Source organism: Callospermophilus lateralis, unplaced genomic scaffold (assembly GCF_048772815.1).
Source record: "Callospermophilus lateralis isolate mCalLat2 unplaced genomic scaffold, mCalLat2.hap1 Scaffold_408, whole genome shotgun sequence".
NCBI classification, from domain to species: Eukaryota; Metazoa; Chordata; class Mammalia; order Rodentia; family Sciuridae; genus Callospermophilus; species Callospermophilus lateralis.
The window spans coordinates 57,048-69,976 of NW_027514360.1; positions in this window are offsets into that span (position 1 = coordinate 57,048).

Here is a 12,929-nt window from a genome sequence, read left to right on the forward strand (position 1 = left end):
TTCTCTGCCTTACATCATGCCCTGACCTGTCACAATGGTGGTGAGGATACAGTCATTTATTAATGACTCCATAGAGATTTTGCAGATCAAAGCAAGCATCACAGGGGGCCCACACCAGAGTCGTGCAGCTGATGAGGTCAAAATCAGACCCTTTTTAGAGAAATGAGGTGTTTTTTTGTTGTTGTTTCTTCTTGGTGCTGGGACTGAACCCAGGACCTTGCACATGATAGGCAAGTGCTCAGTCACAGAGGCACATCCCTAGCTCCCTTTATACTATAATAATATTGTTCATATTAATATATATATATATATATATATATATATATATATATATATATATATATATATATATAACATTTACAAATGTATTTCACAAAATAATGTAAAAACCACACTACATTATAACACACACATCCATAGTACCCATGCTCACAAATGTGGCACAGAATAGCAAGTGTTGTGTGGTAAGCTTCTGGCCTCCAGCTGGAGTTTCCTCCTTCTGGCCAAGGGTGCCCTCACCTATTTTATTATCATTATCATTTCTTTTTCTGCTCTTCCATCCCTGGTACAGAGCTCCCTGGTAATTACTAACCTGTCTGTCATATTTTTCTCTCCATACAAATGCGAACCTCATCCAATTGCTTTGATGTTCAATTTTAATTTAGATGCAAACTACTCCCACAGTATCCATGACGTAAATGAAACCTGGGCAGGCTGTAACTAGAGAGGGCTGGGGTTTTCCATCCGATTAGAATGTCATTGTCTTTCCTCCTACAGACAGCACATGGAGCCCCATGGACGCTGACATTTCCATCTCTTCCTCCTTTTTGGCTGTGAAAACACCTGTAAATCACATAGGATTCCTCACATTTCTTTGTGTTTGTTTTATATTTAAATATTGGTGAGCAACAATGCCCAAACAAAGCCAATGCATTTAAAGACATACTTAGAGAAATAAATAGATATGCATATGTGTTTATGCATATCTATAATTGTGTGTGTGTGAGTGTGTGTGTGTGTGTGTGTGTGTATGTGTATGTGTTTAAATCCCAAGACAACCTACTCTTTCATAAGGGACTTGGTGACTGGAACTTTCTCAGTTCTGTAGAAATCTAGGTGGGCAGTGCTGGGCTTGCCATTGATGCTGACAGGAAACAGGTATTTAATTTAATTGAAAAGGATTTGGAACAGACTTGCTCAAGCAGGAATTAACACTTTTTCCTTTTTTTGTGTGAGTCAAGTGGGTAGTTCTTCTTGGAGTATTCATTGTAGCCAAGAACTTGTCTCAGGGCAGAATTTTTTATGCAGGCCAACACTGCCAAGGGGCTCTCCAAGGCCCCTACCCTGAGACCCCTGGCCACTGGGGAGAGACCCTTCCCTTTTGAAGCTCAGAGTTTTTAGTTTATGTATGATGGATTTAATGACTGTAATTGAGATCTGGGCTCAGAAAAAATGTCAAGGGACCCGAAGGCAATACCCCAGAACCCAAGCTGGGTCAGAGTCCAGGATTCCATATATTGACTAGGAAAACAATTTTCAAATACTAATATACATTTTAAAAAATTACCAAATGTGTAAAAAGGGGGGGTCTTCTGACACTGCCTGAGATTCCTATTGGGTGGGTGTGGTGGGCACATAATGATTATCCAGGTGGTTCTAAATTCTGTAACCTGCAAGTGCATTATATTGTATGGCAGGTGACTTCAAGATGCCAATGAAGATCTCGAGATGGAGTTATTGTATCAAGGGTCTGGATAGGCCCAAGGCACTGCAGGATCCTTGTAAGGGTAGGAGGCTTGCCTCACTAGTAGGACACTTGACATCAGGGGTGGAAGGTAGCAGCCACACAGGAGCCAAGCAACAGCTTTTCAGGGTTGCAGTGGACTCATCCATTGCTGAAAGGAAGAACACTGTGTTTGATTCTCAGACCAGTAGGGCCAGCAATGCACAGTGCTCAGAGCGGGCCTTGCTCTCCACACATGCCCAGGGAACGCGCTTGTTAAAATCCACATGTGCATTAAAACAGTGCTCTCTGGCAGGGCCTGAGGCCTGGTCACCTGTGGGTGCTTCTCACTGAGACCAATGGCCCAGAATCACCTGGATTACACATGGGATGTCTAGCAAACACAGGGATGAGCCACAAACCACAGAAATACTTCATTCTAATGGAAATTCAAGATTTGAGGAAAAAATGATCTCCTGGGCTGAAAATCAAGTTGAGAGCCAACAAGTGTTAACCTCTTTTTCAGAGCCCTTGGGAGAGGGTGGTTAGCAGAGCCATGTGACATAGATGATTTCTGTCTTAGGGGCTTGTTTCAAGTGGATTCCCTTGAGACACAGGTGCCCAAGGATTCCTTTAGGTTCTGAGCTGTTCCTTTGTTTCTGGCCCTTGCATCTGAGACGTCCTGAGACATGGCACAGGATTCCATCAACACCTCAGTGATGGCAGTTTTCAGGGCAGCATCAAAACCAGATTTGACAAAGAGGGTGGGCAGAAGCCTTTGAGCCCTGGCTCCTCCTGAAGAGTTCCTGCCTCCCCAGCGGTTTTCTGACCCCTCCTAGGACATGCACTGGGGGAAGCCCTCAACAGCTAATGACAGACAGAAAGGACATTCAGGGGCTTTCCTCCAGCCCCACATGGCTTCCAAGCCAGATGCTTTAAGAAAACACTAAAGGGAGCTGGATATTGGAGCTGGGGAAGAGTTGCAAGGAGTGCACAGCTGGCATTCCCATGCAACCCACAAATCTCCAGGAAAGGGTTCCCCATGTTCAGCCTCCAGGAGAAGATTTGTATTCAAAGGAAAAAAATCAAAAATAATAAGTGAGAGCATTTGGGCACCACTTTGCACTGTAAAATAAGGGTGTGAGTCAGCAGAGACTCTATTTCCTCCATGGAGCCGAATCAGCTCTCACTCAGATAGAAAGCCCTTCTGAAAGGAGGAAGTATGAGGAAAAAACACGTGGAATGGACTCCATGAGAACATCTGGGGAATGCAGTCAGAATGCACTCAGGGGGTGCCCTGCCGTCTCCTATGTGCTGCAACTTTACTAGCTTAGTACTTGCCACCCCATGATTGCTGAAACAAAGCCTTACCAGGTCCTGCCAAAATTAAAACACCCTGTTGGTCCAGGCTGTGAGACTTGTATACACAGGAGCATTAACTCTGACCTTTGGCTTCTCTCTCTGCACTTCCCCAGCCCTGGGCTTCCCAGATGGGGCTGCCAGGGCGGTGGGAAGGAATGACAAGTCAGGGTGTGGTCACTGCCCTCCACTCAGGTTGGCTTCCCTTCCTGGATGAGTTTCCTTCCTTTGCCTATGGGCCCTGCGCAGTTTCCAGCTCCCATTTCTCCCATTTCTCCAGCAAGCTGGAAAATTGACTAATGAGACCTGCTCAGACCAATGAGTTTACCTTGGGATCTGACTTGGGACTAGGAGGAAACAAAGGCCTGTGTGTAGGGAGGTCCCAAGACTCTGTGAGTGCAGAGGGCTGGATGTTTGCAACCCTGGGTTTCCATGTTGAAGGCCCCACCCCAGGGATGGAGCCTTTGTGGAGGTGCCAGAACCACAGAAGTGGGATGGGTACCCTTCTGAAAGGGTCCTCAGAGAACTCTCTCACCTTCTTCCTACAGTGTGGGGACTCAGAAGAGGGCCCTCATCAGACCCCAACCATGCTGGCACCTGACCTCAGACCTTCAGCCTCCAGGATTATGAGAGATAAACTAATGTCTTTTGTTTTTTAAGACACATAGTCTACCAAACTTTGTCCTGGCCACCCAAATGACTATGATAGTGAGTTTCCTGAATATTCGGGGCTTATGTCCATATCTTATTTAATAATATTGCCACCATGCCCTAGCTTGAGACTACTCTATATATTTTCTTCATAGAATCACATGAATTCTGAATCTTCATTTACTGGCTTATGTAAAGAGGATAATGATAGTAAAACATGTCTTTGGATTTCAGTTTCAAGTAGGCTCCCTTTCTAGCCAATGGATGTTGGATGGGACCAGGGTGTTTCACAATTCTATTAAAGTCTTTTCACACATGTTTTCATGCAAGTCATGAGTGTGGGGATGAGCTGGCAGGTTTCTTTCTTTGTTTCTGAGAAAATAGACTCACTGGCTGTGAGTGAGAGTCTGGAGAACAGGAAGGGTGTCCTGGAATCCTTTCTGTGGAGACCAGATGTCACACTCCACTATGTCAGCTGGCACACTTGGATTCATTGAGGCTCCACCTATATCGGGGCCTGCTGTGATGGCTTCTGAAGGGCAGGTGAGATGATCTATGAAACCAGGAGACTTGGATAAAGCCTGCCCACCCACCTCATCTCCGAGCTTCCTGTACTCCCTGCTCACTCCTGTGCGTCTCCTGCCACTCATCCCTTCTCTCTAGAGGAAATGTGGGTGGCATTTTAAAGCATAAGTCTTATCCTAAGAGGTCCCCACCAAGCTGCTCATCACCAGTCCCTGCATGATGGCATGAACTCACTCAGGAAGTGTGCAGGTCTCAGAGGGGCCTGGCTGCCTCCCCTGGTGGCAGAGCTGATGGGGTCCTCTATGAGCCAGGTCCAAAATGCCCGTTGTGTATAGAAGATAAGGCAGCTTTGTGTCCCTGTGACCAGGTGTGGGCAGACTCAGGGCAACCAGGTAGCTTACTTTTCAACAGGGACACTTTCATGGTGTCCCTGTTGAATTGATAGGTCAAGACTGCCCTGGGCAGATGGGCATATGACCAACCTTCCCACATAGGACATAGCACCAGCCTGAGCCTTTGTGAGGACAGTACAGAGGAGCCCCTGAAGCACAACAGGATCCCAACAGTAAAAGTCTATCATGGGTGGCTGACAGATGCAAGGAAATGGACAGGGCTTCAGAGGGGGACAGAAGTGAAATAAACTTCTTCAGATCTGTGCAGGTCTTGTTAACTTTAATGTGGTAGCTTTTGAAGATTTTTGGTGATAAAAACATGAGCCCTTGGCCTTTATGTGTAGGTCAAGGGGGGGTGGAGGGAGGGAGAAAAGAGGGGGAGGGAAAGAGAGAGATAGGGAGAGGGAGACAGGGAGAGAGGGAGGGAGAGAGAGAGAGAGAGAGAGAGAGAGAGAGAGAGAGAGAGAGAGAGAGAGAGAGAGACTGCAACCCTACATCTATTCTGGTGTTAAACCTGCCTGGCATTTCATGTTACAATCTCCTGCTAGTATTTCATTAGAGGTGTTCTTCTAGGTGTACCTTGTCACCTACATAAATAGTTCAAATGCAGCCTGCATAATATGCATAATTTTGAAAGAGGCTCAGTGTCAAGCCCTGCAGCTGGCTGTGTTCGCTGTGGAATGATGTGAGCTCAAGGCTTACCTACAGGAATTGCCGGGACTTGCTGTCCAATAAAATACCTAAGCAGTCTTCTAAATTAACCCCGTGGACAAATCCCCTAGAGCCTAAGATGTTTCTTAATGGAGGAAATGAGGTTATTGGATGGGAGGGATTACCTGGGTTAGCTGGCAGCTCAGAGGATCTGGAGGCCCATCTCTTGCACCAAAGCAGGTACCAGGTGGGCATCTGAAGATGAAGAGGGCTGGGATCTGACTTGGAGATGGTCTACAGCAGATGGATTAATGAGGATCTTAGTTGAGATCTGTGTGGCTGATTCAATGCCTCTTACTAGAAGGGCCCTATTGATTGCTGACCTTTCATTTTTCCTGTGTGATAACAATGTCACATGGCTAAGCATTGTGTATGGATATAAATTGTGTGTGATATATTTCCTGCAATGACTTTGTGACCTCAGATGACAACTGTTATAAATTTTAGCCTGTTTTTACTCACTACTATTCACTATTGCTCTTTCAGTTTAGAGTAAAACTTAAAGTAAATCAAAGCTCTCATCTAGCAGTCATTTAATTTCTTCACAGACCCAAATCCCAAGCATTCCAATTGGAAAGGTAAATCTCACACAAGCACCTTTGCTCATTAGCTTATTCTTTCATTGTAGTGAGATGACTTCACCCCTGATCTACCCATCTAACACCACTTTAAGGGCACCACACATATTACTAACTGCAGTCATAGTGTCAAACTTGTCCCCAGCTTGCTCATCTTGTGTAACTGAAACTTTACACCTGCTGGACAGCAACTGTCTGTCCACCCCACCCCAGTCCTGTTGATTTGGGAATGGCACAAAGCCTCTCCACCCTCATTTTCTCAGCCACACAGTGGGAGCACTGCAGGCTGTCCCTGTCAGGTGGTGACTGACATCTGTTTCTGGCAGGCCAGAGGAGACATTCTCCCTCCCAAACTGAAGTGGAGGCCACTGGCACCATTGGTTATACCTTACTTATCTAGGAACCTGACCACTTGAGATGTCCCATGTGAGAGGACAGTATTAGCCCCCTCTGTTACTGGCTTATCAGCATAGTGACCTCTAGATACATTCATGGTGTTGCCTATGGAGGGATTTCTTTCTTTCTTAGGTTGAATAACATTCAATTGTATATATTAGAATTTTTTCAGGGTGGAAAATGTCATTATCATAAGAGACAATCTTTCCTTCAACATGTTTTCATTTTTAATTGACCCACAATAATTGCATATACTGTGAGGCTCATGTACCTATACCATATGCCCAGTTTATAATGGTCAGATCAGGGTTTTCAGCATATCCATCTCCTCAAAATTTATCATTTCTTTCTGTTGGCAAGCTTTGACCTCTCCCTCTCTATTCCTCTACCCTCTAGTACTGGCCTCCACATTGTCCCTTGCAGAGCATGGTAACATTTCTCAGCCTTGGCAAGAAGGCCATACATCTTTCTGCATTTACTTAGAAAATTCTGTTGGCAGTCTTTACTCAATAATTTCAAATATCTGCAGAAATCCTGCTCTATCTGATATTTTATCTACTTAACTTCCTCATGTTCAAGGCCTAAAAACCTAGGACACAGGAAAGACTTGGAAAGATGGAATAGCAGAGTTCACAGAGGGGCTTCTGCCCACTCCTTCCTCTCCTGGGAGCAGCTTGGGGAACTTCTCTCTCAAATCTGCACAATGTTTGAAGGTGTCAGTCATTGTGGATCCAGAAAACCAAGACAGCAAACTCTCAACTGAAATATCAAATGCTTTACTTAGTCAAAGAACAAGATAGAACATTCCAGAAGATGTGGCATCTGGGGTCATTTTAGTCTCCCTTCCCCATACTATATAAAAATGTTAGTTTTCATAGACTGAGGGAGGGAGTGGGGCCATTACAGAGAGCATGAGCTTTTATTTTGGGGAGTGCTCCAAGCTCTGTCCAGATGGGGACCACCCACCATTAGATGGAGAAAAAGCTGGAACTTACTTGGCACCTGACAGCCATTTTTCATTCCAGGAGCACCATGGATCACCTGCACCAGTGTCTTCCCTCACCTGTGTGTCCTCCTGCCACCCAGGAGGACTGTTTATCACAGAATGCTACACAGACCTCAGTAAGTCTCAAATACAGAGGGCTCTGCATCCCAGGGAGTACTTGTAAATGTGTGGGGACACTTCTAATTGTCACAACAAATAGAAGGTGTCCTGGCATTCAGTTTCTGGGAACCAAGGGATGTTGAAGAGCCTGGGAGAGGTTGGGCATTTCCATAAATTAGAGATCCTTCCCTCCACCACATCAGGGGTGCCCAGGGTAAGCCCATAGACCTGAGCCTCTCTGTGTCCCAGGATTGATCCCACCAACATCTGACAGTCACTTGCAGATCATGCACTCATCATGGCCCCGCATGTGAAGCCTTTTTTTGTTTTGTTTTGCCATGGAGAGGAAAGGCTTGCTCAGGGCATTTGAGTGACCAATCAAGGCTTCACAATGGCATGATTCTATATCTTTCAGGCTCAACCTTTTCCTGTCACTCATTTTACTTCCATAATTCAGAGCTTACTTTCTTCAGTGGCCAATTCTGTGCTTTTCACCAAATGCATTTAATTAGCGTGCTGCCTTGGGTATGGAACTTGAATTAGATTAACACAATGATCAGTTTAATTTTGCTCATTTTACTTTGGCTAGTTGTGATGCATGTGACTGAGAATGTCTCTTCTTATCCCCTGCAAGGGATCTGAAGGGCTTCTCCTGTCTTGTGCTGTACCACATGGGATCCAATAGCAGTCAGGTAAGCCTGGCATGCATCTGCCACAGGGCCGTTGTGGGGACATTTATAATCAATATCAGTCAGCCTCATTATTGCTGTTAGTTCTATCCAGTAATTACTCCTCATTATTTCTGTGGTTGGTGGATAAAGCCTTGGTTGGAAGTGAAGAGACCTGGCAGAATGTCACCCTCTAAAACTGTGCTGACTTGGGAATGGCACAAAACCTCTCTGCCCTCATTTTTCCCAGCCACACAGTGGGAGCACTACAGCTTGTCCCAGCCAGGTGGTGACTGATATCCATTTCTCGGAGGCCAGAGGGGACGTACTCCCTCCCAAACTGAAGTGGAGGCCACTGGCATCCTCTTGATCACTCCCTGAAATAGCAATGGGGTCTCCTGGGGAGCCCTGACCTAGCATCTTCAGAACCTTGCCTGGATGGCTGGGACTCCTCTGATTTCCAGATTATGAAGTGGACAGGATGGTGCAAATGCCAGATCCCTGGGACCTGAGCTGCAAGTTGCCCACCCCTCAGGGAGTAGGGCTCATGCAGTCTTCTGATGCCAGCAGAATTGGCTCCCATGCTTGGGTGTCCAGCAGGTGAAGGTCAAGGCCAGGATGGCAGTCATGTTTCAGTGTTTCAGTATGGCAAAGATATAAACTCTTTATGTATTTATTTATTTCGTATAGGGGGTTCAACTCAGGGACACATGGCCACTGAGCCACATGCCCAGGCCTATTTTGTAGTTTTTAGAGACAGGGTATCACTGAGTTGCTTAACACCTCTCTGTTGCTGAGGCTGGCTTTAAGCTTGAGATCCTCCTGTCTCAGCCTTCTGAGCCACTGGGATTACAAGTGTGAGCCACTGCATCCAGTCTTCATGTTTGAAGATAGCAAGACTCTTTGTTCCCAAAGCTGTGGCCACCCTTGCTACAGCACAGTCTTCTGATAGGGCTGGATTTCACTGTAACACTGTTGGCTTTTAATACCATAGTGAATGAGACTTGAAATAGGATAGCCATCACACACTGTAATAGGCTACTATCCTTAAAGAGTGACACCAAAGGCTTCTAGACACATACATCAGCCCTGAGTGAGGAGACTGGTTCTTATTTCATCACTAGCCTGAAAGTGCTACAATTAAAGTGAGTGCACTACTCTTATCCACTGCCCAACCCACTTGTTTTCTGATCTCACAAATGTTCCTGGAAATGATCTACTGGAGGTGGTGAGATCTTCACATGAGATCAATGCAGCTCCTGAAAAACACATAGCAACATTTTATCTCTGCTGTGTTTCTACTGCATATATATATTAATGTATCAAGACAGGAAATTCAGAGGTCCTTTTTTTTCACTTGGAAATTTTCTGATTATTGGAGAGAAATTTAGACAATGTACTTTGTTTTATTTTGGAGGGACCAGTTCAAGTCATCTCTAATTTTTTCCACCAGTGCTTTTCTATGTGGTAAGGAGGTGTTGGTGTTTATATATATATTTTTAATTTTTTTTGCTGTGTACAAACTGTGTTGACATAATCTGGGTTCTAGACAAGTTCAGGTGTATAGATGTTTTCAGTGACTTTCTAGATTCCTGGGGTTGCATGCAGCGAAAGCCAGCTGGACCTGTGGAGGAGGGAGGACCTGGTGCTGGAGCCCCAGGATGTGGCTTGAAGAACCCACTGTCATTTGTAGACAAGATAAAGAGCTTCAGGGCTCAAACTCTCTTGCAAAACATTGTGCAGAGTGAGTAACAAGCCCACAGTGCCCTTCCAGTCTCCCTTGGTTCCTGCCGGGTCTTTCCGGTCTATAAAAGCATGGTCTCATGCTTGTTCTAGTCCAAAAACTGCCTGATTGCCTTCCTCCCAGGGTACCCCTCCATCACCCTGGGGCTCTAAGTAGGAGGCTCAGTTATTATGCCACTTACAGGGGAGAGAACTGAGGCAGAAGCAGAGCCACTGGCCTCCAAGCCCTTGCAGTTAGCGGGAGGCAGATATGGGTGCTAACTTGGATAGGGCGCCTGGTGTCATGGATGATACCACCTCTGGTGCAGCCTCTGAATATAGCTGCCAGATCCCAAAACAGATTTGTGTGGCCCCTTGGAGTCACAGGCTCTGGCTTAAAGCTCCATCAGGAAATCTCTGACTGTGCCCATTGCATAGGTTTATGTCCCAAGGGAGGGACATGCAAGAGTTTTCAGTGACTTTCTAAATTCCTGGGGTTGCATGCAGGCAGAGCCAGAGCTCCCACTGGGAGGACCCATGATCTCCAGGGGTTAGTTTGCAAAGTATTCAACCTGGCCACAGACGACTCCCTGAACTCACTGAATTTTGCTTCTTCCAAAAGTTGGAAAATGATAACAGTAATAGATACATCATAGAAAATAGATACAATGTTCCAGACATACTTGTACAGCGCACACACACACACACACACTAAAAAACTTAGATGTATTTCCCATGTAACATGAATGTAGTGTACTCCCATACAAATGAAATATGTGTAATTCATATCTTGCAGACATCTAGAGACCCGTGCAGACATGAAGAGACCTTCGTGCATCCCTGTGTGTGTTGCTCTCATCCCCCTCTCAGAGGTCACTTAGACACAGAGGGTGGAACAACTTGCAGGTCACAAGTAATTTTTGCAGGTGGAGGCAAATTAAAATCCAGGACCTCCAGCTACAGAGCTGGGCTCATGTGTGACTACCTGCAGCACTGCCTCCCTTTCCAGGCTCTGAACTTCTTTGTCATTCAGAGGTGCTCAGAGAGTAAAATCTCACCATTAGCCTCTTGGATACGCTGCCTCCCATGTCATCCCCCCCTACTTTTTAAAATTTCTGGTGAGTACATTCAAAAATATCCTTTAAATTACTCTGCCAGTGAGAATTAATATTCTCCATTTTGCAGCACCCACTCTGTTCCAGGGACTAAATAATGTCTCAGGAGAACAGTGCATGAGGTTGACATAGTTAGTACCCTTGTTCTCTCAGTAGCTCTGAGTAAATAAGCACAGAGAGGTTAAGTAACTTTCCCAGGTTCTCACAGCATGTAAGGGGCAAATTAAAACTGGGAGACCAAGGCCTGCATCCCTAACTTTCCCAACCTTGCTGCCACCTCTGGGATGGTTACCATATGTATACCTGTGCCTTGGATGTGGCCCCTGTCAGTACTATTCCTTCATGATACTTCAGCTTCTGGTGGAAGCCCATGCAGGTGCATCAATATAGAGCTAGGTAGAATGAAAGGAGTAACCTTGAGGCCCCAAACATGCAGCCTCAGAGGCTGGGTTTTATCCACTGTACCATGGAGAGGCTCCCCACTTCCCCATGACCTTCCCTTGCCTTGAGGGAAACCCCTGGCCCCTTCCATATACAAACCAAAAGGGCAATTTTTTATTTAAGCTTTATATTTGCTGTTTACAGGAGTTTTCTTTGATTTACTGTGTCAAGATATTATTAACATCATCAATTGAAGATGGGGAGGCATCATGTCCCTAGCCAGAAAGAATCACATCATTGCCATTAAAAATTCCCTAATGAAGTTTATCAGTACTTTTACATATTCATACCCAGTATAAAAATGCATCATAAATTCAACAAAAGTGGTGAGGAATAGATTACATTAACAGGAAAAGTCAGATTAAACTGAAGGCTAGGAAGTAAATGGGCTTAGAGCATCAGCTAAACCAAAACCCATGTTGTAAGGGGTGTTTGACATAAGCCTTCATGTGGATTCAGGGCCCCTGGATCCCCTCATTCCCTGCACTTCCCATGGCCATAGATCATCAGATTCTGTGCTCTTCCCTGTGGCTACACACTTCCACTTTGTAGCTGTCTTAGAGTTGTCCATCTTCTGTCCCCCATAACCTGTGACAATGTGGGAGCTCACAGGTGATAGCAAGTGAAGGGCTGTGAGATGGAAGAGATGGCCCCAGAGTTTACAGGTAGGAACATAACCACAGAGAGACTCCTGTCAAGAGAGATCAGGTGAGAGAACACTGGGATAACCCAGAAAGAGGTTGACTGATTTGCCCATCAGCCAAGGGATGAAGCTACACCCAAAACCTGCACAAAGCAAGGGAGTTAATTCTCACTCCAGAGGGAAATAGCCTGTCTACACCCTGATCTGTTTCAATGCTGACTCCCAGAGCTAAATAATAAATCCATGTTGTAAGCCATTGCACTTCCATTAATTTGTTATAGCACCTACGAAACACTCATACATTCCTCTTGATTCTAAGTTCCCTAAGGGCTGGCTTGGGCCTTTATCATTAATTTCTGCAAACTGATGGCCACAGACAGTGTTTGGACCCACATAGGCATCATACATATGAATTGAATGAATGAACAAAGGACAAAATGAATCCATTTTGGCTGAAAATGTGTTAAGAAGCCATAACTCTAGGTCTTATTAACCAAACAACAAAAAAGACCTGTTCCTGCTATGTAACACTGATGCTGAGAGCAGAGACTGCATCCAACCAGCTCTGGGGGTGCTTCCCTCTGCCTATAGTTCTGGAAGATTCCCCTGTGGTTTTCCACTAAAGCAGAGAGCATGCATGATTGGTCACATATAACATGTACATGGAAACTATAAAGATTCAGAATTTACCCTGTGCAGATAAATCAATTGACCAGAATCTATATGGCAGCTAGAGATGATTTGCCTATGGTCTAGAGCATGAGAGGCATAACTGAATCACTGGAAAGGTGAGCATTAGGCATCTAAGGAGAAGAGAAAAGGCCCTCAAGCCTTGATACATGCTGTAGATGTCAGCAGGTGAGGAATTTCCACAATGGCAGTTCTTATGCATCCAAACAA